The sequence below is a fragment of the Musa acuminata genome, chromosome BXJ3-1 (assembly GCF_036884655.1).
Source record: "Musa acuminata AAA Group cultivar baxijiao chromosome BXJ3-1, Cavendish_Baxijiao_AAA, whole genome shotgun sequence".
In the NCBI taxonomy this organism is placed as follows: domain Eukaryota; kingdom Viridiplantae; phylum Streptophyta; class Magnoliopsida; order Zingiberales; family Musaceae; genus Musa; species Musa acuminata.
This window is the reverse complement of record NC_088349.1, coordinates 24,820,077-24,847,413: the sequence shown is the minus strand read 5'-3', so window position 1 is coordinate 24,847,413 and position 27,337 is coordinate 24,820,077. Positions and strand designations below refer to the sequence as shown.

The following is a 27,337-nucleotide window of genomic DNA, read 5'->3' as shown; positions in this document are numbered from 1 at the left end:
GAGACCGAAAGAGCATGAGAGAAAGAAGAGTCAATTGGATTCAATTTCAACGAAGAAAAGTCTATTTGATAGCCATTCTAATAGTAATCAATGGGGTCAGACTAATCAATGGGGTGTCTTCGACCGATTCAACATAATAGCGAGAAAGAAGGGTGACAATATTTTAAGAATTATTTTGTATACCACCTTGACTAATTAGGAAAAACCTACAACGTAGGTATTTTCCCAAGTAATCACCCTTCTTAATATACTATCCAATTGTTATAAATAATTTTGTTAATATCAGTTATTACCATTCTTATTTTTTTAGCATAATGTATTTTCAATATTATCATCACCTTTTAGTACTAATTTTAATTATATTTAAAAATAAAAATATGAGGAATTTTCATAAATGCCATCTAGTCTATCAAAAAGGAAAATATAGTGTATTTTCACATCTCATTAAGTTGTAGCACACCTTGTATTGCATTACATATTAATAGATCAGATATTTTGCATTGGTTGGCAGTAAAATCATTTTCAAATTAAATATAAAAATATATATTTTAACTGCTTATGCCAAAATTTTAAAGTCTATCATTTTAACTTCGGAATACTTAGAATACTTATTGACTGGACCTCAAACTTTCACCAAAAATGGACAAACAACTCAATAATAAATACATAGGATTTAATATTGTTTAAGATTTATCAATTTTTAAATCTAATTTGACATGTTTTTGGATTAATTTTATGAACAAATTTAACCACATACATTTATCAATTTAACCATCCGAATAATATTCAGACTTTAACCAAATAAGGGTGATAATATCTTAATAATGAATCAATATTTTTTTTTCTAATTTTTGGTAATATTAGAAATTTTTGTAGTATAATTCGAGATATTTTGATATTGTTAACGAAAATAAATGCAACCATCTTCATTTATTAATATATCAACAAAAATGAAGTCCATTATACTCTAGACTTTTACCAAATATGAGATACAACATTTCAAAGGTGAGTCAATATTTTTTCAAAGTTTGCTAATTTTAAGATTTTTTAAGTTTAATCTAGCATATTTTTTAGGTGAAGCGACATGGATGAGAATGGAAGGCATATAGGGCGATCTGGGGTAGTACCGAAAGAAAGGGAGAGACCGAGTATGGCTAAAGGCAGAGAGAATAATAAAATAGTATAAAAGAAGAAGCGAATATATCCGAAAATTAAGAAGATATTAACGATGAGGAGAAAGAGATAAGAGCGTGATGGGAGGCGAAAAGACTAGTGACATCAATATAGGAGAGAAAGGAGGAGATACCATGTGAGGCATATTTGGTTCGGATAAACTAGTTTGGTTCATTTCACAATTAAATCATCTAAACTATGTAATAAAAGTCAAGGACAAGAGCATACTTATTCTATTACCATATTGATCACATAATATTTGATGGTATTTACCTTTTTTTACAATAATTATTTTTGAAACATATCAACGGAAGTTATTTTTATCGGAGCAAGGTAAATGATATTGTCTTACCATGATATGATATTGAGTTTTGATCTCGTCTATTGATGATAACAAAAATTTGTATAGTATCTTAAGATGGCACAAGCTCATGATACCATTAGATGTATAATTTGTTGGAATCAAAATTATTCTTATGTCGAAAAAAATTACTAAGTTTAATATTATTGTTAGAATCTTATTTGTCATATATGAATCATCATATTGTGAGTTGATGATCATAACATATAATACTAATGATAATTTTATTGGTTTATAAGTATTACTTAAAAAAGATAATATCAACAACTACAAAATTAGGATTTTCTTTACATTGACATGTAAAAAAAATAACATGTCTCATTGTATTAGTAGGAATTTTATCAGTTTAAAATATTTCTTAAAAATGAAAATCTCATGATTTTTTAGAGATAAATAAGAAAAAATCACGTCTTAGGCCTTTATCTGACTCTTGAAGACAGTAGAATCAAACTCTAGAATCCACTAGTTCTTTGATTAGATCAACATATGATCTGTTTTCATTTCTACTTCCGTCTGAGTCTGTTCTCTAACGTATTTTATCGTTGAAGTGAAACGGTCAATTACAAGCAATTGTTGCTACCTCTTAGACGGCAGAATTCCGGAGGAAATTATAACGCAATAGAAATTTGACGGTGATTAGGTGTATATAACGGTACGATTTCAATGCCGTTACCTTATTAGTTAAACATAGCGGGACGTTTCAACGTCAGTACACATTGGTCGGTTGAATATAACGGCACGATTTCACGATATGACACAAGGCTGGGTCGGTGGCGTCTATATAAGCCGAGACGACCCTGTTTCGCACCTCATAACCTCTGTCTTCTCTCTCGCGCACTCTCCTCTCGGCTCTCCTTTTGCTCTCTTGGCGATCTCGTCTTTCTGCGAAGGTCGGAGCTGCTCTCCGACGAAAGGACAAAGCTTCGAACGATCGTCGGCTGGGAGTGAGCGTCCTCTCCTCCGATTTAGGGGAGAATTTAGATTCTTGTCGTGGTGATCTCATTCCTTTACCTTTGCTTGAGGTTTCGTTTCGCTTCGCTCTCGAAATTTTTTAGGGTTCAAGATATTGTTGAATTTTGATGATTTGGCGTCGTTTTGATTGATATACTTGACAATTTCGGTGACCAAAAATCAGAAAATTTGTTGTTCTCGGGGTTCTCTTTGATCAATTCTTCGTTATCGATCGTCTGGGTTTTCAAGTTTCTTTTGGGAAGTTCGATCTTTCTGGTTTTCTTGATCGTCTCTCGTCACCTCGGCGTTTCTCGTTCTGGTTTCGATTCGCAAGATGGCTTCTTCTCGTTCCAGGCGTGTGGAGTACGACCGCTTCATCCCGTTCCGATCGGCGATGGACATGGACTTCGCGCGCTGTGCTCTAACCATGCCTTCCAGACCGCAGCGTGATGGTTCGATAGAATCCCCATCGAGTGTGGCGTACCAAAAACTTCTTGTTCAATGTATTTTGAAGAACAGATCTCGCATCTTCGCATTCAAGAGTGCACCCGAATCACCGGCCGACAAGGTGTCCCAATTTGACGAGGACAATCGACCGCACAAGAAGCAACAGAGGCGAATCCCAAAAGATGCAGATAGGGTTTTGGCTGCTTATGATATCTTAGATGATGATAGGTTGAATCTACTCGACTGGGGAAGCAATAACGTGTTGGCGATTGGCCTCAATGACAAAGTGTGCCTACGGAATGCTGCGAATAAGTCTAGTACGGAGTTTTCACGAGCCCTAGAAGACAACAGCCCTGTCACTAGCATCAGCTGGTCCCCAGACGGCAAAGTTCTAGCTGTGGCATTAGGCAATTCAGATTTAGATCTGGTTGATGCAGCAACAAGACGTGTGTTGGTTGGGATCCAACGTGACAGCCACTCCTTTGTTTGTTCACTTGCGTGGAGAAGTAATGCAATCTTGACGATCGGGAGATCCGATGGTAGTATTATTGATTATGACATTAGAAAAGATGATCGGGCCATCTGTGACTATAGAGGGCATCGACTAGAAGTTTGTAGTCTTAAATGATTCAAGTTGTTTGGGCAGTATCTGGCAAGCGGAGGGAAGGACAAACTTGTGCACATATGGGACACCCGCATGGCTATTGCAAATCACCATCCGCGCCAACATCAATTGCTTCACAAGATCAGCAACCACACTTCCACTGTGAGGGCCCTTGATTGGTGCCCTACCAGGAGCAATCTGCTGGCTTCTGGTGGAGGACGCAATGATCATTGCATTAAGTTTTGGAATGCTGTTAATGGTGTTTGCTTGAACTCGATTGATACCGGCTCTGAAGTTTGTGCATTGTTGTGGGACAAGAACAAATCTGAATTGCTGACCTCCCATGGGTTTCCAAACAATCAACTCACCCTGTGGAATTACATATCCATGACGAGAAAAGCTGAGCTTTTTGGTCATTCATCTCGTGTTCTTTACTTGGCTGGGAACCCATTGGGAGGTGTAGTAGCTTCTGCAGCAAAAGATAAGACACTCAAGTTCTGGAATGTCTTTGAGACTCCCAAACCACCAAAACCTGAAGCAAACACTGTGCCCTTTGCCCAATTTAATGTCATAAGATGAAAATGCTGATGGTTGGAAAAGACTACGAGAGTAATACGGAAAACTTTTTTAGTGCTTGACAAGAAGATCCATTGTTGATAGCGTTGCATAGAGCAGTTTGTGGCATCAAAGAGGCAACATATTTTCATACAAGTATTATACATTTAAGATCTTCAGATACGAGTGCAAGCGCCTAAGTTAAGTAAGAAATTTACAACCATGCTTTAATTTTTACAGCATTTTAATAGCTTTATTATACAACAAACCAATGTGGTTGCAGTTGCAAGTTTGATTTTTGTATCCAATTTTTCTTTCAGCTTTGTATATATCTTGGGTATAACCTTTACCATATTGATGACACATGCAATCTATAAGCACTACAGTATTGTTGCTATATTTTATGTGTTATAGTTTTAATATTTTTATCCATGTTGCATTCTTGTTGTATGTTTTTAGGTGATTTGTTAATTTTTCCTTCTTTAAATTTGAGAATCTTCATGTTGACTTCTCAAGTACTAGATGAAAATACTGATGGTTGGAAAATATTATGAGAATAATACAGAAGACTTCTCTAGTGCTTGAGAAGAAAATCCATTGCTGGTAGCATTGCATAGAGAAGTTTGTGGCATCAAGGAGGCAACATATTTTCATACAAGCATTATATATTTGTGATCTTTAGATATGACTGCAAGTGCCTAAGATGAAAATTTTAGAACCATGCTTTAATTTTTACAGCATTTTAGGTCTATTTACAACGAGTTTATGTGGATGAGCTTTGCACATATATTTGCTATAACCTTTGCCATATCGACATGCAATCTATAACCACTACATCATTGTTGCTATATTTTATGTGTCATAGTTTTAATATTTTTAACCATGTTACATTCTACTATTATAGTTCTGTATTTTTATATAAATTATTTTTTTTCCTTCTTTAAATTTGAGAATCTTCATGTTGATCTTATTCTTTGTTTGTTTATGCTAATTATGCATAATTAGACCAACGAGGTAGCTATTTATATATTTTTTTTGTTTCTGCTGAGTTGAGGTTTCTTATAATTTTAATGTAGCCTCCAGAATTTCAGACTTTTCTTGCTGTTGAAAAAACTGGTTATAAAGTGTATAATTTTGAATCTTTAATTGTTTCAATATGTTACTATATAGTGAATAACTTCCAAGTAAGATATAAGTTCAAGAATGAAATTCAAGCTTAAAATATTTTAATTTTAATAGGATGTGTCATAATTTCTGTAGAATGCAGTAATCAGACCTATAAGAACTGCAAACCAAATTGAATATTTAATAGTAAAGAGATATCAAACAAATAATTTTATGAGTTTGTTAAAGATGAGGCATTATGGTTCTGTTTATTACGTTTTTTTTCTGTGATATAAACAAAGGCTCATGGCTTCCATTAATAGACTGCCTTCTGCTGGTCTCAAGATAGAGCCTGACAAATGGAGTCAAATAGGATATTATGCAAGTTCTAAAATGTGGAAATTAGCTTACTATACCAACAGTTAACAAATGCTTGATTATAGTGATAGTGTCGTTCTGGTCCTTCTAGATTATAGTAATAAAAAGATCTTCATTGAGTCTGAAGGTTCTAATTTGTGATTATTTCGGTCTGTAGGATTTTTCTTGCTGATTAGCTGTTGCATTGTAGCAGACTAGTAGCAATCTTCATGAGATTGTTAGAGAAGCTTGCTAAGTTTCATACAAATGCTCACCAACTAATGACATGGCTAGTATTTTGAATTATGCTGTTGCAGTCATCTATCACGAGTTTCAGCATCCACGTGCTGTAGTTTGAATCTGCTACTTGTGAGTATAAAACTGACTTCTGAATTGGTATTTCTTCATGCCACCTTCCCTGTTTATTTAAGGAGAATAAGCTATCAGCAGCTGTTGTGATTATTGATTTTAATTCCTAATATCATATATGTAAAAGGTTTAAATTGACATGATAATTCCAGTTGAAACATTTAAGTGATTGTTTTTTTGAGTCATTTAATTGACATGCTTATTTTGGCCCAATTGTGTGGCTTTGACCATTCTAGTTAGTTTAGCTTGAAGATTTTAACCTAACAAAGCTAATCTCAGATCTGAAATCAAAAGTGGCATCAGGTCCAGTATTTCCTGTTTGATTGAGCTCAAATTGGAGCATTAGTAAACTCCACAGTTCTTCCTATCTGTCATGTCCATCCTTGTCTAGCTTTATTGATTAGGAATTTTGCTACATAGTTACTTAATGCTAACCAGATTTAGTTTTTCTTTCATATCAAATTTTGTGTTGTTCATGAGTTGATATGCAACATGATGTGTACTTCTTTTTGTCAACTTGGTAATCATATCAGTGCAGGCCCCATTTGTTTTCAGTTTTATACAATAGATTTGCCTAACATCTTTTGATTACAATCACCGTGATGATTAAGTTTCACAAATCAAGCATTTGTTAACTGTTTTAGATTTGTGATGCTTTAGATTTTCCTAACATCGCAGATAATTTCACTTGCAACAACTTTCTTATAGACCGCCATTTGTGATACTTTAGTCATATGTTGAGGCTTATCTTTCTTTTATTTTATGATCAAGGCACATTCTTTTTTTTGTACATTCAGGGAGAAAGAGACCCGGAGCATTGATGCTTCACTTATTAGAATTTGATAATCAGGTTTGAGTATCTTTTTTTGTTGAAGCTATTATATTAGCCCTTTACTAGAGAATATCTCTAGTGGTTTCTCAAATTTGATTATTGAAAAGTCTAGTTTTTTACTTGCTCTTCTGGCTTGCCTCTTAACATTCTGAAATCTTGCTTGTGAATTATTGACAATTACCAAGGTCTGTCGTACCGAAGTGTACCGCCCCGTACCGGGCGGTACGTACCGGTCCGATAGGTTATCGGTACGCGGACTGTCCGGTACCGCTACAGTGCTACAGTACTATAGTGTAGCACTACTACAGTGCTACAGTAATACACTATAGCACTGCTATAGTATGAAAAAAATAAAAAAATATTCGATGCACCAGGGCGTACCGCTCGGTACACCCTGATGTACCACTCGGTAAACCGGTACTGTACCATACCGAGCCCGGGTCGAAACGCCGGTATAGTACGGTACAGCGAACCTTGACAATTACTATATAGGAATTGTGACTTCTGTCAGTCTTTCTGTTAAGAAAGAAAAAAGAGACATTATCTCACTCTTGAATTGCATCCTAGATATTCTTTTATCACATATCATTCATGAATAATATTTTTAGACACATTTCAATTTCTTTAGCCTTTGGTTTTTCTCTTTTATTTGTGTGTTTTTCACTTTGCACTTTTCTGACAAAATATATTTCAAACTGATATTTAGATCATTTTGTCATCATTTTAAAACTAAAGAATTTTCATATTAAGAATATAGGTTTGTCTAGAGGAAGCCTACCTTGTTGGAGTTGAATGTAAAGGCACTGAATATATAATTCATTTGCTGTTGATGAATCACTTGAAGAATTTGCACAATTAGCTCATGCTGTTACACTTATCGAAAGTATGTTTCTATTTCCCCTATTGAACATGATGCAGCTAATAGTTCTATGGTTGCTCTAAGTATGCATTTCTAGAGGTCTAGAATCTAGTGGTATATTATTGCTTTGGCTGTCATTGAATGATAAAATTCAGAACATATATCTTTCTATCATTAGTAAACTCTACAGTTCTTCCTATGTATCATGTCCATCCTTGTCTAGCTTTATTGAATAGGAATTTTGCTACATAGTTTTATTTGATGCTAACCAGATTCAGTTTTTCTTTCATATCAAATTTGTGTTGCTCATGAGTTGATATGCAATGTGATGTACATCTTTATGTCAACTTAGTAATCATATCAGTGCAGGCCTCACTTGTTTTCAGTTTTGTACAATAGATTTTCCTAACATCTTTTGATTATAATCACCATGATGATTAAGTTAGCAAATTGCATCATGGTTCGTGCTACGCAGATAATTTCACCTGCAGCAACTTTCTTATAGACTGCCATTTGTGATGCTTTACTCATATTTTTGAGGTTTATCTTTCTTTTATTTTATGATCAAGGCACATTCTTTATTTGTTCATTCAGGGACAAAAATACCCAGAGCAAAGATGCTTCATTTATAGAATTTGAGAATCAGGTTTGAGTATCTTTTTTTGTTGAAGCTATTATATTACCTTGACTAGAGAATATCTCTAGTGGTTTCTCAAATTTGATTATTGAAAAGTCATTAGTATTTTACTTGCTCTTCTGGCTTGCCTCTTATTAACATTCTGTAATCTTGCTTGCGAATTATTGACAATTACTATACAGGAATTGTGACTTCTATTAGTCTTTCTGTTAAGAAAGAAAAAAGAGACATTATCTCACTCTTGAATTGCATCCTAGATATTCTTTTATCATAGATCATTCATGAATAATATTTTTAGACACATTTCAATTCCTTTAGCCTTTGTTTTTTTCTTTTATTTGTGTCTTTTTCAATTTGCACTTTTTTGGCAAAATATATTACAAACTATTATGTAGCTCATTTTTTCATCATTTTAAAAATAAAGAATTATCATATTAAGAATATAGGTTTGTCAAGAGGAAGCCTACCTTGTTGGAGTTGAATGTAAATGCACTGAATTATCAACATCATCATTTGCTGTTGATGAATCACTTGAAGAATTTGCACAATTAGCTCATGCTGTTACACTTGCCAAAAGTATGTTTCTATTTCCCCCATTGATCATGTTGCAGCAAATAGTTCTATGGTTGCTCTAAGTGTGCATTTCTAGAGGTCTAGAATCTAGGAGTATATTATTGCTTTGACTGTGTCATTGAATGATGAAATTCAGAAAATATATCTTTCTGAGGCATCTTTCTGACTTGAACTCTATTCTTTAATCTTACATAGGAAATATTTGATTGATGTCGCTTATCTAGTCCTACATGACATGTCATATTTAGTAATTTGTGTATCTCTTTGTATATGTCTCCTTCAAGATTCATAAAAATCATCTAGTGTTGTCAACAACATTAACAGGTGAAGACATCATGGATAGCTATTGCCATCCATTGAGATGTTGTATGATTGGTTATATTTATTAGGGTTGTATAATGTTGAGTTTTTCAATGGTTGTGATTTAAATTCAAATAGTCACAATCGTAGTTGCTTTCTATCTAGCTGAATAAGCTTTGGTGATGGCTGGTTCTTTGGTTACGTTAATTCTTTTGAAGCTAGGGAATTGGGTTAGAGAAATTAAAAAAAAAAATAAGAGAATCCCAAAAAGTCAGAAATTATGAAAGCAAATGTAATTTTCAAATTTTTTTGTGGCCTTAAATAGAAATATTAAATGCAAAGCTACCTTTTTTGTGATCTTGGAGTTCTCTCTCGGTGGTTGTTATTCGTCATATTCTTGAGATTAGTGACCATATGACACTCCTATAATATGGGCTATTTGCTTTCTCCTTTTCAAAATTTCTATGGAATAGTACAATCAAAATTTAATGATCTATAAATTCTTCTCAATCTTAGATTTTTTCTAATTGAGTGTGTTTGTTCTGGTGAAATTAGGGAGTAACTTATTGACCAGATGACACTCCTATAATATGGGTCGTTCCATGCTCCTTTCCAAAATTGCTGTGGAATAGTGTAACCAAAATTTAATGATCTATAAACTCTCCTTGACCTTGGGTTTTTCCCAATTGAGTGTGTTTGTTCTGATGAAATTAGGGAGTAACTTATTAATGGTTTTATTCTCTTCGTTTCTTGGGTAACCACAATTGCGATATGTAGAATGAATTTTCTTCGTTGTCATGTCTTATGTTGTCTAGTTTGAACTTATAGTAGCTTTCTAGAGTGCTTGTAATCAAGATTCTAGTTATGCTAACTGATCCAAAGTTTTGTTTAGGCTTGCTTATTGAAATCAAAGGCTTTATATTGGCTCTAGAAAGGGTGATGAAGCCAAGTGTGCAATCCAAGCCCTTGATGTTGAATGTGTAATTTTATCAGGAAGAAGTTCTTATGCATTTATGATATAATTATTATGTAGTCATTATAGCTCTCTAATGTTGTATTTTATATTTCTTACTATGCTTTAACTAAAATGACTTTACTCGCAACAATATGAACTAAAATGACATTACTAGGGGTGAGGAAGGGAGGAGGAAAGAGGAAGAAAAATAGAGGTAGAAGGAGGCTATGGTGGAAGAGGAGGAAAAGAAGATGAGAACACCTGGCGGTGGTTGCACAAAGAGCAAAACAGGCTTGTGAGGAGACACGAACCTCAGAAGGAGAACCAGTTCAAGTAATTTTAAAAGAAAAAATGGTTTGATTCGGGTCTTCGAAAAGGGAAAATGGGCCTAGCATTTTTTTTACAAAAAAGGTAAAAAAACCATACCATACAGCCTGAAATGAGGCAGTTCACATCTTAAATTATACCATACAGCCCGAACAGTCATTATCAATCAAACTGATTAAAATTTAAATCAATGAAAATTGTGTTGTGTCTCAGTTTCTGATGTAATTCATTACTTTCTGAGTTACTTTCCGCCATTTGGTAAAAAGTGGGAAAGATAAGTTAATTTCTGCCATTTAAATACATTTTATAAATGTAATGAAATCTTCTAGCTCACCATTTTAGAGAAAGAGTAATGCATAGTTGGTAGAAAATTTCTGCCAAGATTTCTTTCAAGTCGAGTATATCTCAATTAAAACATATTTTTTATAATGTTTGATGATATCTATCATTTGTTGTCTATATCTAATTATCTTACACTTTCATTCAGATTTGTCGATGATATTTCTTTAATGTCGAAAATGATAGAAAACTTCACAAGCATGGATAGTTTTAGTATCCGAATAGTGTAAGTTACAAAAACTCCAATGCAGTATATTCAAATAGTGTCCTTGTCTTTTAATTGTCTTTTGCATGGATTTAAACAGTGTGCTTCCGCTGCAGTACCTTCGAATATGGATTGGTTTCAGACCATATTGTCATGGACTTAGCTGGTTTTGCCTAAGTCGTGCGGCACCCTTGCGTGTCCGTCCGCAAATGTCAGCCTCCCCGAAGTCTCCCATTGTCCCTTAGGACCAACAAAAGAGAGAACAGGCTAGAGAGAACGCCTCAATCGGGATCCACAATCAAACATCTCCGAAAAATACTTCATAGACAATGCAAATTACAAACAGACTTTACAAGCTTTGAACAGTGGCACAACAAAGGGTAAAATGGTCCATTATAGACCAAAAATCTCTCACACGTGTCCACATGACACAACCTTTATTTACAAGCCTAAAGAGGCCACCAACCCAACTAAAATGAGATTATTAAGCCTTCGGCTGCCCCTCTACATGCTGTATAAGGCATGAACATGCCAAAAGACACGGGCATACATAAGCATTACATCAAACATCCTGTTTCGAAGTTTGTCCGTGACATTCTCCCCCACTTATTCCTTCGACGTCCTCGTTGAAGCCTTTGTCGGCACTGTAACTCCTCGCCTTTGCTGAGTCTTCAATCTTCTGCTCCAGCTACAATGCGCCTCTTGGCTCCTTGCTGCTCTCCGCTGCTGTTTTTGAGTAGTCGAACCTTTGATCTGCCATGCTGCTTCAACTCACCAATGACTCTGACTCTGGTGTGGGGTTGGCTGAGTTGTGTTGATCCTTGTTGATTCCTGCGGATCCCCTAAATGAAGGAAAAGACCATCCTTACTGCGCCAGTCTCTCAAATTCCTCATGCTGCTTGAATTGGGTGGATGCTTGTTGGAGCTTTAACGAGCATCGTCTCGCAAACTTCTGAAGTTTTGGGTCATTCCTCCACAAAATTTGCTCATTGACTCTTCTTTCACTTAGTTGTCACATTCAAGTAGGTTCGTATCACTTCCGCTTTCGATTGGCATTTCGTTGGGAAATGAAGCGGACAATCTACTCTCAGTAGCACTGATCACCATTGGTGAGGATTTGACAACTATTGTCTTCCATTATCTTCAAAGGGTCTTTGAACTTGTACAGAGCTCCTCTGCTGAATAGATAAGAGAATTGGGGTACTCGGTTTCGCCCATTCTCTTAAGAGTTGAGAAGGCAAAGGTTACTTGACTTCGCCCGCCTCCTCGAGGTTGTACTCCATGCATCGAGCTGGTTAATAGCCTTCGCCTGCTCTTTGCTCACACTTCTGAAGTACTTGAAGTGTTTGCACTCCTTGCGTTGAGTTAGTTACTGTGATTCACCTTCTCAATGCCATTGAACTTCTGGAATGCAGGAAGTTTTCACCCCAACTTGGAGTAATTCTCTCATAGGTTTGGTCGCCTCTAGGATTGTACCGTCTTCTCCATCAACCCTGCCGCCTACTCCACTGAGTAGCAAAGGTACAACACCGCGTACTGCCTGCTTTGTTCCTTGGTTATGCACTCTTGCATGACCCGAAGTCCTTCACTTTCGGCTATCTTGATGAGAAGCACATTGACACCGGTCTTACGAAGTTCTTCGGCCTCTGCACTTCAGCCTTGTCTCGGTACTTGGAGATTGCCTCTGCATTCTCCACCTCCTCGGCCCCTTTCACGACCAAGCTCTCTCCCTCCATGAGAGCAAGGGATCAATGACTTTCACTGAAGTCCCGCCTCTGCGGTACCATGGCACTGCCATGCCCATGGCCCTACTATCCGTCGCCTCGCATCTGCATCCCTTTTCTTCACAATCAGTAGATATGCCTCTGTGGCACTCCTCCGAGTCCACCTCCATTCTAACTTATGCTTGGTTTTGGGTAGCTAAGTCCATCTGGACTCGTCGTTGCTTCCTCGCCCCTTTCGATCCCCTGCTTCAACACCTCTGTGTTCTCCAAGTAGTCCGTTTGGTCGATGGAAAGACAGACTGCAACTCCCATGTATGGCCTCTGCCATCACGTTGTAGGGTTTGCACCGATTCTGTTCTCCTTAGCTTCCTTGGTAGCAACGTTCGCTTACTCGGCCTTGTCCTCTAACTTGTCGGGCTCCCTTAAGCGAATATGAGCTCTGGAGCAGTCCAACTCTCTAGCTGCTTCGATCATATCTCTGCATGATCAAGTCCCTCCCATGGAACTCACTGGTACTTGCATTCGAACTTTTCCCTTGGTGGAACCCAGCCCCCATATGCTGATGACCAAGGTTTTTATCCGATGCAAAATTCGATGCACACTCGGAAGACCCGCCTCTGCGGTACCATGGCCTTCACTCCTTGAATCCATAGCCCTTCTTGTCGTCGTGTTGTTCACCGAAGTGGAGCGTCCAGTAGCTCCCGATCATACCTCCATATGATCTAGTCCCTCCCGGGACAATGTCGTGTGTATCGTATTACCACGAACTGTTCCACCACGATCCTGTTAGGACTCTAGCTTGGAGAGTCCTAATTGAGAGGGACATTTATGTAAAACTATTAGGACTCTAGCTAGGAGAGTCCTAATTGAGAGGGACATTCTGTTAGGACTCTAGCTATGAGAGTCCTAATTGAGAGGGGCATTCATATAGGAGGTGTTTTCTTAGAGAAGAATTAGGAGTTGTAAGGGAATAGGAGTCTTGACTAGGAGTCATATTAGGAGTTGGTTATCCTTTGTCTAGGCTAGTGAGCTTAGAGAAATGAGATCGATCTCCGGTCATATGCCTTGAGCATCCACTATCAATGTACCATCTCTTGCTCCTAGCTTGTGATGGTACATTTTTCTATAAAAGGATATAATTTTTAGGTACCCATTTGACCTTAGGTGCCTCAAAAATCGATCTACATAGCTTATCATGTTGCATTGAGTCATTTGAGGTTTTTTTAGGAATCCAAATCAATTTATGTAGACTACGTTTCTTGAATGGATAATGATAAGCTACATGCCCAAATTTACAACAAACGTTGCATTTGTTTCGGGATGAAACATGCAAAATAGGGCCTTTAACAAAGTTGGTTGGATTTTGGTAAGAGCTACTCACAAATCCAATTATGCCTTTTCTTTGAACGTGACCCTTGTTGGCAAGGATCATGTTTAAGGACTTGCTACCAACCTCAAATTTTCTTAAGGTTTCCTTTAGTAGCAAGTTTTCTTTTTGAAGTATTTCTAGTTCATCATATTTCATATATGGAGCTAAACTATCATTGTGTTCAACTTTTAATCTATCAAAATCACTAAAAAGAGAAGCATGCTCCTTTTTTAATAATTTATATTTTCTATTAATTAATTTGCATTCATCAAATAGATCATTAAAAGCATTTAATTATTCATCAAAGGATAAATTTATGTCAAATGAACTTATTACCTCATTTACAATGGCCATTAGTGCATAGTGAGCAACTTGCTCGGTGATGGTAGGCTCCTCTTCTTTGGATGCACTTGAGTCGTCCCATGTAGTTTTGAGAGCCTTCTTCTTTGGTTGCCTCCACTTTGCTTGGGGACATTCACTCTTGAATTGTCCTGGCTTCTTGTATTCACTACTAAGAGAACTACTAAGAATCCTTCTCTAGTTAAAGACCAGGAAAAAAGGGGAAAGGAAAGAATGGTCTTTAACTTCTTTCTATGTTTTGGTTGTCCAGTTTTCCTAGTGATCATAATGGTATCAGAGCAAGGTTCTTATAGAAGGATTTCCAAATCTTTGTTCATAATAGTTCTTTCCTGTAAAAGAGAGGACTAGTTTACATAACTGTAAGTTCCTTCCTATTCTAAGACATTGAAACTAGTGGCACAGAGGCTGGACCTAATAAGCCCACTGGACTTGAAGTCTTAATTAACCTTGAGGAAGTACTTATCTGATCTAAAGTAAGTCGATCAAAAGACGTAAGGTGTTAAAAGGGCAGGGAGACCCGTAGGAACACCGACAAGGTGAGACGACTAAAATCTAGAAAGGATAAGGAAAACCATGTTATGAAAGTCTAAAAGTACATGTCTAAAAAATGGGAAGAAGCCATACAGCAATGGTACACTAGTTCTCATACTTCAAAGCTTGACTACCTTGACCTTGCGGAAACCCATAGTCCCACCAGAAAAGAGCTAGCCCATAATCTTGTGGTTATTTACGACAGAACCTACCTGTCTAGTAGAGTCAATTTAAAAAAACTTCAAGGCTATTATTGAGAAAAATCAGAGTCTAGAAAGGGAAATCAAAGGACTCAAGCACTCCATAAAAACTATCACTGCCTTACTCTCGGAAAATAGACCCCTCACGAAACAAGAAGTGCGAGATTTGGTTGCAGAAATTTCCAAGCAACCAAAACTTGTGGAAGAAGAGGCTCTCAGACTAACTCAAAGCTTAAATCAAAAGCTGTAGAGGGTTGAACAACTTCTATCAAGGATAGAAAAATAAATTTTTGGATGAACTATCTGTTCTCCAAAAACATTGAATCCTACAAAGAAGCCCTCAAAGCCACAAAACCTATTGATCCCCCATCTTTAGGATTTCTCAAAACAAACGATTACCCGGGGACCCTTAGCCACCAAGCAGCTGTGATTAAACAGCACAACACACAAATCCAACTCCTCACACAGATCACTGAGGATATAAAGGGGATATGAACAAAACTACAAACTATAAGGGAGCTTTAGCAAGCTAAGACAGAACCACCCCAGAGCATCCCAGAAGATTTGATAGCAAAGCTCTCCAATTTAAGCCTAGGTCCCTCAGAAAGACCTAAAGAGGTAAAAGGAAAAATTTTGGTGTTCAAAGATCCTATACAAATCCTGAAACAAGTCCAGAAATGACGACCAGGACTCAAGAAGTCTCCACATCTACCCCCTTGATCGAAGATCAAATCCGAGATTATAGAAGAAATCAACGTAGGATCTTTAACGCTCGCCAGGCAACAAGACGTGTAGGACAAAGATTATTTGGAGGTTCAGTCTCCACCCAATATGTCCTAGAACAACAGATAGACCCTCAGGCACAACTAAGGTTATCTATGCGCGAAAGATCTACTATAGCACCAGTTGAGGTGCTATACCACTCAAGAAGGGACGATGCCCATCACAGGGTATACGTTCACAAGTCTGAAGAGGCCATGCTGGTTACAAACAACCAGGAGGACAGATCCTTCATCATGGAGGAAAGTTACGAAAGGCTTTAGAGGAGTAGAATGCAGTATATCCACCTGGGAACACTCCAGGTACGACTGCAAACCCTGCATCGACAGGAAAAAGGGACACTGACACTACTGGTGTTCAGGGACAGCAGATGGATAGATGATCGGTCCATCATTGCCACCATGGAAGTAGACTTGACTCGAGGGACCCAGCTGGTCTACGTAATCCCCGACATCATGATGACAATAGGGGACTTTTACCGTAATATTCAGCTCTCAATCCTCACTAGAGGATATGACACATGGTGGAATGGTGAAGCTAAATTATACGGATTGGCTCTGTAACTTGAGAATTGTTCTCACAGCGGAGAAAATCGTGTACGTCCTTGATATAGTGATGCATACGCCCGAAGAAGAGGCAAACGAGGATGAGATCGCTCGCTACGTGAAGTACATTGATGACTCCACTCTTGCTCAGTGCTATATGTTGGGCTCCATGACTCCTGAGTTACAGAGACAACATGAAAAGATGGATGCCAGATCCATTCTCCTACATGTCCGTAAATTGTTTGAGGAACAGGGAAGGACTCAGCGATATGAGATATCTAAGAGCCTCTTCCGCGCTAGGATGACTGAGGGGACACCGGTTCAGAACCATGTCCTAAAGATGATTGAGTGGATAGAGAAACTCACAGGTCTAGGAATGGTCCTAGAGGATAACTTGTGTGTGGACATTGTGCTTCAGTCCCTACCAGATTCCTTTTCACAATTCATAATGAATTTTAATATGAACAAGCTTGAGGTGACTCACCCAGAGCTCCTCAATATGTTGAGGGAGGCAGAGAGTACTATTAAGAAAAAGAAGCTAGTTCTCTACACTGGTGAGACCAAAAAGAAAAGGAAAGCAGAAAGGTCCCTTAAGAAGGGAAAGGGCAAGGGCAAACCAGGTAAAGCAAAGGTTGCTAAGAAAGACCCAGCAAAGGACAAAGGCTAGTGCTTCCACTATGGTAAAGATGGGCACTAGAAGAGAAACTACAAAGAGTACCTTGCAGAAAGGGCGAAATAGAAGTTTGGAGAAGCTTCAGGTACATTCATGATCAATCTCCAATTGTCAGATTTTTGTGATAGTGCATTGGTATTGGATACCAGTATTGCTTATCACATCTACAATTTATTATAAATTCTAGCAAAGTCGAGGGAGATTGACGAGAGGAATATTGCATAAAGGTTTGTTTATGCTAGACACTACTCCACATATCATGAATGTAAGTGTCTAAGAGGAAACGAGATGAGGTGAACAGTGCATATCTATGGCATTGTAGGCTAGGTCACATCCATGAGGGAATGATTCAAAAGTTGCTAAATGATTGATATCTAGATCCATTCGACTATGAGTTATATGCAACTTGCGAGCCTTGCCTTCGTGGAAAACTGACCAACTCTCTATTTAGTGGAACTAGAGAGAGAGCCACTGAGCTGTTGGAACTCATACATAGTGATGTATATGGACCCATGTCAACTCATGCCATTAGTGGTTACTCCTACTTCATTACCTTTATTGATGATTTCTCAAGGTATGGATATGTGTACTTAATGAAGTATAAGTCCGAGGCTTTTGAGAAATTCAAAGAGTATAAGAATGAGGTGGAGAACTAGACTGGAAAGAGTATCAAAACTCTTCGATCAGATCGAGGAGGTAAGTACTTAAGTACAGAGTTTCCTCCGTTCTTCAAGGATCATGGGATATTATCCCAATGGACACCTCCTTATACACCTCAGCTCAATGGTGTCTCTGGAAGGAGGAATCATACGCTATTAGATATGGTACGGTCCATGATAAGTTTCGCTGACCTACCCATCTTATTCTAGGGATATGCCCTAGAGACCGCAGCTTACCTTCTGAATAGAGTTCCAAGTAAGTCGGTAATATTTACACCATATGAGATATGGAAAGAGAAGAAGCCTGATCTTAAGGTTGTTAAGATTTGGGGCTGCCCTGCCCACGTTAAAAGACACAACCCCAATAAGTTAGAATCGAGGATAGAGCAGTGTAAGTTTGTGGGATACCCTAAGGAAACTTGTGGGTATTATTTCTACCATCTCGAGGAACAAAAGGTCTTTATAGCCAAGAAAGCAGTGTTCCTTGAGAAGGAATACATTCTTGGTAGAGATAGTGGGAGTATGATAGAGTTGAGCGAGGTTGGAGAACCAAGCTCAAGCACCACTCTATAGCCCGAGTCTATTCAGGTACCTAACACACAAGTTTTAACTTTACATAGGTCTGGTAGAGTATCCCATCCTCCTGAGAGATATGTGGGACATATTAGAGGAAAGGACGTTGAGGACATTGATCATCAAACCTACGAGGAGGCTATTATGAGTATAGACTCCGGGAAGTGACAAGAAGCCATGAATTCTGAGATGGATTCTATGTACTCCAACTAGGTTTGGAACCTAGTTGATGCGCCCGAAGGTATTGTACCCATCGGTTGCAAGTGGATCTTTAAGAAAAAGATCGGAGTAGATGGAAAGTTAGAGACCTATAAAGCAAGGTTAGTGGCTAAGGGGTATCGTCAAAGGCAAGGTGTTGACTACGACGAAACCTTCTCACCCGTAGCAATGCTAAAATCTATCAGAATTCTATTGGCTATTGCAGCACACTATGATTATGAGATCTGGCAGATGAATGTGAAAACTGCATTCCTCAATGGGAACCTCGAGGAGGAGGTGTATATAATGCAACCTGAGGGATTCGTGTCCAAGAACTGCCCAGATAAGGTGTGTAGGTTGCTTAGATCCATTTATGGACTAAAGCAAGCTTCCCGAAGTTGGAACATAAGATTTAATGAGGCAATCAGATCTTATGACTTCGTTAAGAACGAAGATGAGCCTTGTGTGTACAGAAAGGTAAGTGGAAGCGCTATCACCTTTTTGGTGTTATATGTGGATGACATCCTCATCATTGGGAACGACGTAGGAATGCTATCCACAGTAAAGGCTTGGTTATCTAGACATTTCTCCATGAAGGACTTAGGGGAAGCATCCTATACCTTGGGGATTAGAATCTATAGAGATAGATCCAAGAGGATGCTTGGCTTGTCCTAGTCCAAGTACATAGAAACCATTGTCAAAAGGTTTGGCATGGAAAATTCCAAGAGAGGTCTCATACCGATGAGACATGGGATATCGCTTTCTACGAGTATGTCCCCAAAGACTCCAGAAGAAAGGGCGAACATGAATATGATACCTTATGCCTCAGTAATAGGGTCTATCATATATGCCATGCTATGTACTAGGCCTGATATAGCGCTTGCTCTAAGTGTCACGAGCAGGTATCAGGTGGATCCAGGCTTGGAGCATTGGAAAGCAGTAAAGTATATCCTTAAGTACTTGAGAAGGACTAAGGATCTTTTACTAGTATATGGAGGTAATAGCCTTAAGGTTGAAGGCTACACTGACTCAAGTTTTCAGTCTGATGTCGATGATAGCAAGTCGAATTCAGAGTATGTGTACACCTTGAATGGAGGAGCAGTGTGCTAGAAGAGTTCCAAGCAAGATACTACTACTGACTCGATCATAGAGGCGAAGTACATTGCTGCATTAGATGCAGCAAAGGAGGGAGTCTGGGTGAAGAAGTTCATCACAGATTTGGGAGTCGTGCCAAGTAGCGAGGAGCCGACTTCCCTATATTGCGACAACAACGGGGCGATTACTCAAGCAAAGGAACCTAGGTCTCATTAGAAATCTAAGCATGTTCTAAGGAGGTTCCACCTTATCAGAGAGATCGTAACCCGAGGAGATGTAGTAGTGGAAAGAGTTCCATCCGAAGATAACATTGCAGATCCACTAACAAAGCCGTTGTCTCAGATTGTATTTGAGCATCATAGGGGTCTGATGGGGATCAGACACATAGGTGGTTGGCTTTAGGTCAAATGGGAGTTTGCTAGTCATAGGTGCCCAGCAAGCCAATCACGTGAGTGATGGCACGTGTGACTTGATACAGAATCTTTTTGCTTATTATATTTTGGCGTATATCACTTTATAACTATTGCATATGTGCATATATATATATTGTGATGTTCTTGAATTTGTGCAATGGGAATCGGATCGTGATGAGATCACGATAATGAGATCGATTCACCTTTAAACACATATCCTAAATAATCCCGGTCATAGGTTACTCGAGAGGGACATCGTGATAACCGGACAGACTGGTGTGCTGTATACCCGTCCATATGATGGATGTAGCTGGTCTCATAGCTGCTCGTGTAGGGACACTAGGGATACAGTACAAGTGCTCATTGGAGAATCAGTTCACTAATTGATCCGTTTACGTAATGCTAGATGGTTGATGATGCCTTATTGTCAGACAGCGATTCCATAGTCCTAGTAATGTATCTAGTCCTTAGACTTGAGACACCAAGGATGTCCTGTATGAGTGCTCCACTCTTTGATACCAAACTTATAGGTTTGGCTGTCCCAGATTTAGTACAGCTGGTCATTGGGAGTGGTAGTCGACCTTACAAGGGCTATTGAGTGTCGATAGAGGATCATCCACTCTCGACGTCATGAGAGGAATATCCCATGTGTTCTTGCTCAGACAAATCCTTGGCCAGGGTCATTCGGGTTGAGAGAGAAAGAGTTCTCCGGGAGAATCCGATTAGAGCGAGACTCGAGTAGAAACCGTATAGGTTTGACAGCACCATGCTTGATATACGGTTCTGGGATATTAGATGGATGAGGGACTATAGATACACGGTAACTGAGGACAGACAGGTCCAATGGATTGGATTCCCCTATATCGTCTCGGGACTACGGCGTAGTGGCCTAGTACGTCCGTAGTCGATGAGTCGAGTGAATTATTACAGAGATAATAATTCACTGAGTTAGAAGGAGTTATGACAGGTATGACTCACGGCCAGCTCGATATTGGGCCTAGAGGGTCACACACATATGGTAGGCATTGCGATGAGTAGAGGTTCGGATGTGAGATATCCGACAGAGCCTTTATCTTATTGGATGCAGATCCAATATCCACTAGGGGAGGACCATTAGGGTTTGACAGGGGACCTCTATAAATAGGAGGGATTCAGAGCCTCATAGGCTAGAGCCTTTGCTTGCCTTTCCTATTCTCCTCTCCCTCTCCATTTCAGAGCAGGCCTGGAGTTTTGAGAAGCGTCATCGCAACCCTGCTGTGTGGATCACCGCTAGAGAGGAGGACACTTGACCTCCTTCACCCTCTCCTAAGGATCTGCAAGGAAATAGTGATATATAATCTCCCTAGGTTACACAATCTACTCTATACGCAGTTTTAAGTTTCGCGGATTTTGCGTACCAATCTTCACACGACGACGAACATCTCTTTGGGAATCGGGGATTTTGTTTTCTTGTTCTTCCGCTGCGCATATGATGTCGCCCCCAAGATTTCCCAACAGTACCACTGCTGGTAGCAATAACTACCGGCGGTACCACTGCCCAGTCTGGGCGGTACCACCGCCCAAATTTCTTGGGGCATTACTTTCCAGGCAGTGCCACCGTCGGCCAAGAATTCAGGTGCTGAATTGGGTGCTCAATTCGGCCCAATTCAGCCCTGTTAAGGGTCCAATTGGCCCCTAATTAAGTTAATGGGATTACCTCTCAATCCTAACTTAATTTACGCTCTAACTATAACAATTAAGATATGTTTACTACACTTCTTGTTTCAATGTGTCAATTGCTCTTCCGGCGAGCTTCCGACATACTTCTAGTGAACATTCAATGAATTCTCGGCAATGCTCCGGCGGACTCCCAGCAAACTCCTGGACTTTACAACGATCTTTTTGGTAAGTTCCGATGAGCTTCTTTGGCAAGCTCTTGGACTTCTCGGTTGGTTCCGATAGAACTTCCGATGAACGTCTGGACTTCCGACGAACTATCGAACTCCTAATGAGATCTCGATCTTGACTCTGCCACAACACCTACTTTATGTCTTACTGCTATCATAGTTAATCCTATACACTTTTCTCAATATATAGATTAGATCAAACAATTTACAATTGACTTCATCATCAAAATCTGAGATTCAACAGGTTGCACTATCTACAACCGAAGCCGAATACATAGCTGCGAGTGCATGTTGTGCACAAGTTGTGTGGATGAAAAATATATTATAGGATTATAAGATTTACCTTAAGAACATTCCCATAAAATGTAATAATACAAAGTGCAATATGTTTAACAAAAAATCTAATTCAACACTCTAGAACTAAACATATTGACATTAGGCATCATTTTATTCGAGATCATGTTAACAATCATGATGTAATTTTAAAATTCATTGATACAAAACATCAATTGGCTGATATCTTTACAAAACCTTTAAATGAAGAATAATTTGATTTCATTAGAAGGGAGTTAGGAATGTTAATTTGTCCGAATGCATGAATTTGATCCTTTCCGAACTTTCTCGATTCTTTAAAACTCTCATGAAATTATTTCATAAATAAGGCTTTCATGAAATCCAAAATATAAATCTACTAAGTATCAAATTTTTAATGAGAAATGGATTTGATTTATGAAGGTTTATTCATGAAATTTCTCTTTTATCCTTCATATGATGCTTCTTTCACAAGAATTCTTCCATACTCTTCTCATGAAAGAAGAATTTTTATGAATTTTGAAGTATGGGATGATCATTTGCAAGAATGAGGATTTGATTTCACATGAATATTTTGATCCTTTTTCATGAATCCTTTATTTTTGTCAAAATTGAAGCATGATTTAATGAAACTTATTTACTGTTTTTGACGTAGTTCAAATCATTTCACAAATTTGGTTCTTAATGGATTCCCTCCTTACTTTCTTTCCTCTTCTTCATGCAAATTTTTAATGACAAAGGGGGAGAAGTTGATGAAATCTCTCTCTTTAATGTTGATAACTTTTGATGTTGAGAAATTTTGAATATTACCATGCAATGATGCAATATCTATTGAATAAATTAGTATGAAACTTGCTTGAATTTTACTACACTTGCATTGTTGAAATTTTCTCCTTTTTGTTGATGACAAAGGGGGAGAAATGATACCAAAATGTGGCAAATTGATGATAAATGAATGCAATATATCTTATGATAAATACTTCAAATGTTTCGTGAATGCTTGATAAATGTCTTTCATTTTGATAAGATATCATGATCTCAACTTACTATCTTATGATGAATTGCTATCTTTGTCGTCTTGCTACATTTAATTTTTGAAATTCATATTATACTTGAAAATGATGATTGTCTATCATTGAACTTGAAAATGGATGTCATGCCTTAACATCATTTTCATTGATAAATACGTGGCATCATAATTTGAGAATGTTAAATCATGATAGGAATCATGATATGCATGTTGATAAGATTAAATATACCTAACTTTATCGGTTTGATACTTGAATTCAAAAGCCTTGAATTCAAGAATGACTTTTCTCAAGTATGGCATATAGATAGGAGGAGTTAAGGTTAACTCCACCAATTGGTTGTCATCATCAAAAAGGGAGAAATTGTTTAGTCTCAGATTTTGATGATGAAATCAATTGGTGAATTGTTTGACTTAATCTATATGTTGAGATAAGTATGCAGGATTAACTACGATAGTAGTAAGGCATAAAGAAAATAATGGGTCGGAGTCGAAGATTCGGATGATATACCAAAGTGTGTCGGGAGCTCGCCGAGAGTTCATCAGGAGTTCGTCGGAGGCTCATCGAAAGATCACCGAGAGCTCATCGAAAGATCGCCGAGAGGTCATCAGAAGATCGCCGAGGGCTCATTAGAAGATCACCAGAGTTCATTGAGAGTTTGCTGGAAGCTTGCCGGAAGTTTCGCCAAAAGAAAAATCGACATATCGGACTAATTGCTTGCCTTAATCGTAGTTAGAACATATATTGAGTTAAAATTAGCAGATAATCATACTAACTTAATAAGGGGCCTACTGGACCCTTAATAGGGCTGAATTGGGCCAGATTGAACAGCCCATTCAGCATTTGAAATCATGGCGATGTCAAGTGGTGGTACCGCTTAGACTAGGTAGTGGTACCGCCCAGTGTCAGGTGTCAGGTAGTGGTACAACTAGTACCTCGAAATCCGGGGATGTGACATTTTTTTGCTCCAATTTTGAAGTCATTGGGGCCTATAAATATCCCACCCTTTTCTGCATGAAAGGGCACAAAAGCATTGGCATAATCCTAAATTCTTGAGTGTTAAAGTGTTGTAAAAAGTGCTAGAGTCCTCCTCCTCCCTTTCTAAGTATTGAGATCATTCAAGAGAGGTGTGAGACTTGTAAGGGTTATCTCCTAAACTCGTGAAAAGGAGAAAGCACTATAAAAGGTGGTTGGTCTTCGCCTATTGAAGGAAGGCCAATAGTGGATGCCGGTGACCTCGATGAAGGAGGAATCCGAAAGTGAATGTAGGTCACAATGACCGAGTTATTCTAAATTCTAGTTTGTATTTCATTTTGAACAATTTACCTTTATTGCAAGCTACTTTACCTTCTTACTGCCATCTCTACACTCCCATATGCTTTCAAGTTAAAATCTTTACGAAACGATTTTCGTCGGAATCTAGTTTAATCGAAACGAAGACTTTTGAAAGCGGTAATTTTTCCACTACACTAATTCACCCCCTCCCCCCCCCTTTTAGTGCCACTCTTGATCCTAACATCAATGACATGTCAGACAACATGATTCAAGCTTTTTAATAATTGTTTGAATTGAAATAGGTTTTAAGTGTGCAGGATTAACTATGATAGTGATTAAGGCATAAAGCAAAATAAAGTCCCAGAGTTAAGAACGAGATTTCGTTGGGAGTTCGAGTGTTTGTCAGAAGTCCGTACGTTCGACGGAAATCGGGACGTTCATCAGAAGTTCTATCGGAATTGACCGAGAAGTCCAGGAGCTTACCCAAGAAGCTCATCTGAACTCGCCAAGAAGATCGTCATGAAGTCAAGGAGCTTGCCGGATCACCGGAAGCTCGCCAAAAGAAACATAGACTAACCGGATCGGATTTGCTTAGTATATGCTTTGGAATTTATAGTTAGCATATAATTGGGATTGAAATTGGGCCAACCCAATTAGGGGCCAGTTGGGCCCATGTATGGACTGTGTTAAGCCAAGTGAAAGGCCCAAACAGGGACCCAATAGGTGAAACCATAGTGGCATTGTCACGACCCGAGTCTGATGAGCCAACTAGCCAATAACTCCATTTTGGTCCTTCAACCACGGACCAAAATGCTTAAGCGGGAGTTTAAGTAGTACACTCATTAGGCCCTTATAAGCCAATCATACACATTGCCCACTACCGATGTGGGACTAATGGGATATTACACTATCCCCAACTTAATTAGCTTAACATCCTCGTCAAGGCTCGACATATCCAGATCGAACCCTAGCATAGTGCATGTGAGGATTAACTTAGTGGTGGCTCCACGCCGTGATGAGTTCTCTGACTCCATCCATGGGTAGTCCTTTCCTACTCGAGCCCTCTCACCCTGCCCAAATGCTAGGTCGGCTCTGATACCAAATGTCACGACCCGAGTCTGATGAGCCAATTGGCCAATAACTCCATTTTGGTCCTTCAACCACGGACCAAAATGCTTAAGCGGGAGTTTAATGTAGTACACTCATCAGGCCCTTATAAGCCAATCATACACATTGCCCACTACCGATGTAGGACTAATGGGATATTACACTATCCCCAACTTAATTAGCTTGACGTCCTCGTCAAGGCCCGACATATCCAGATCGAACCCTAGCATAGTACACTCATCAGGCCCTTATAAGCCAATCATACACATTGCCCACTATCGATGTGGGACTAATGAGATATTACACTATCCCCAACTTAATTAGCTTGACGTCCTCGTCAAGGCCCGACATATCCAGATCGAACCCAAGTATAGTGCATGTGAGAATTAACTTAGTGGTGGCTCCACGCCGTGATAAGTTCTCACTCCATCCATGGGTAGCCCTTTCCTACTCGAGCCCTCTCACCCTGCCCAAATGCTAGGTCGGCTCTGATACCAAATGTCACGACCCGAGTCTGATGAGCCAGCTGGCCAATAACTCCATTTTGGTCCTTCAACTGCAGACCAAAATGCTTAAGCGGGAGTTAATGTAGTACACTCATCAGGCCCTTATAAGCCAATCATATGCATTGTCCACTACCGATGTGGGACTAATGGGATATTAACTCCATCCACAGGTAGCCCTTTCCTACTGGAGCCCTCTCACCCTGCCCAAATGCTAGGTCGGCTTTGATACCAAATGTCACGACCCGAGTCTGATGAGCTAACTGGCCAATAACTCCATTTTGGTCCTTCAACCACGGACCAAAATGCTCAAGCGGGAGTTTACGTAGTACACTCATCAGGCCCTTATAAGCTAATCATACACATTCCCCACTTCCGATGTGGGACTAATGGGATATTACATTATCCCCAACTCAATTAGCTTGACGTCCTCGTCAAGGTCGAACATAACCCAGATCGAACCCTAGCATAGTGCATGTGAGGATTAACTCAGTGATGGCTCCACGCCGTGATGAGTTCTCTAACTCCATCCATGGGTAGCCCTTTCCTACTCGAGCCCTCTCACCATGCCCAAATGCTAGGTTGGCTCTGATACCAAATGTCACGACCCGAGTCTGATGAGCCAACTGGCCAATAACTCCATTTTTGGTCCTTCAACCATGGACCAAAATGCTTAAGCAGGAATTTACGTAGTACACTCATCCGGCCCTTATAAGCCAATCAAACACATTGCCCACTACCGATGTGGGACTAATGGGATATTACAGGCATAGTCTCCGAGACTGTGTCAGGCGATGGTACCGCTAGTTTGGGCAGTGTTACCACCCAAACACAGTCTCCGAGAGACTGTCAAGTGGTGGTATCACTAGTTTGGGCAGTGGTACCGCTAGTATGGGCGTTGGTACTATCCAGATACAATCTTCTAGGTGGTGGTACCACCTAGTGTCAAAAAGCACTAGTAGTGGTACCGCTAGTACCCCGAAAACCGGGGATGAGACATTTTAGGCTCCAAATTGAAATCCATTTGAGGCCTATAAATACCCCTCTCATCCTTGATTAAAAAATACAAGAATTGAGAGCAAAAAAAGTAGAAAAACTCTATTGTAACCTTGTGAGAACTCCTCTAAAAGCTCCAAATATTAGTATAGTTTTAGAGAG

The 27,337-nt window shown here is 39.0% G+C and overlaps 1 long non-coding RNA gene across 2 annotated transcripts; it reads left to right on the top strand.

Moving 5' to 3' along the window:
- Positions 1-2,364: 2,364 nt before the first annotated feature.
- LOC135628708 (uncharacterized) lies at positions 2,365-8,487 on the top strand. 2 transcript variants are annotated; one of them, XR_010492951.1, is made up of 2 exons: positions 2,365-4,296; positions 6,719-8,487. It is a non-coding gene; the product is annotated as an uncharacterized LOC135628708 (long non-coding RNA). The 2 variants fall into 2 exon arrangements; XR_010492950.1 differs by having other exon boundaries at positions 5,731-8,487.
- The last annotated feature ends 18,850 nt before the right edge of the window (positions 8,488-27,337 follow it).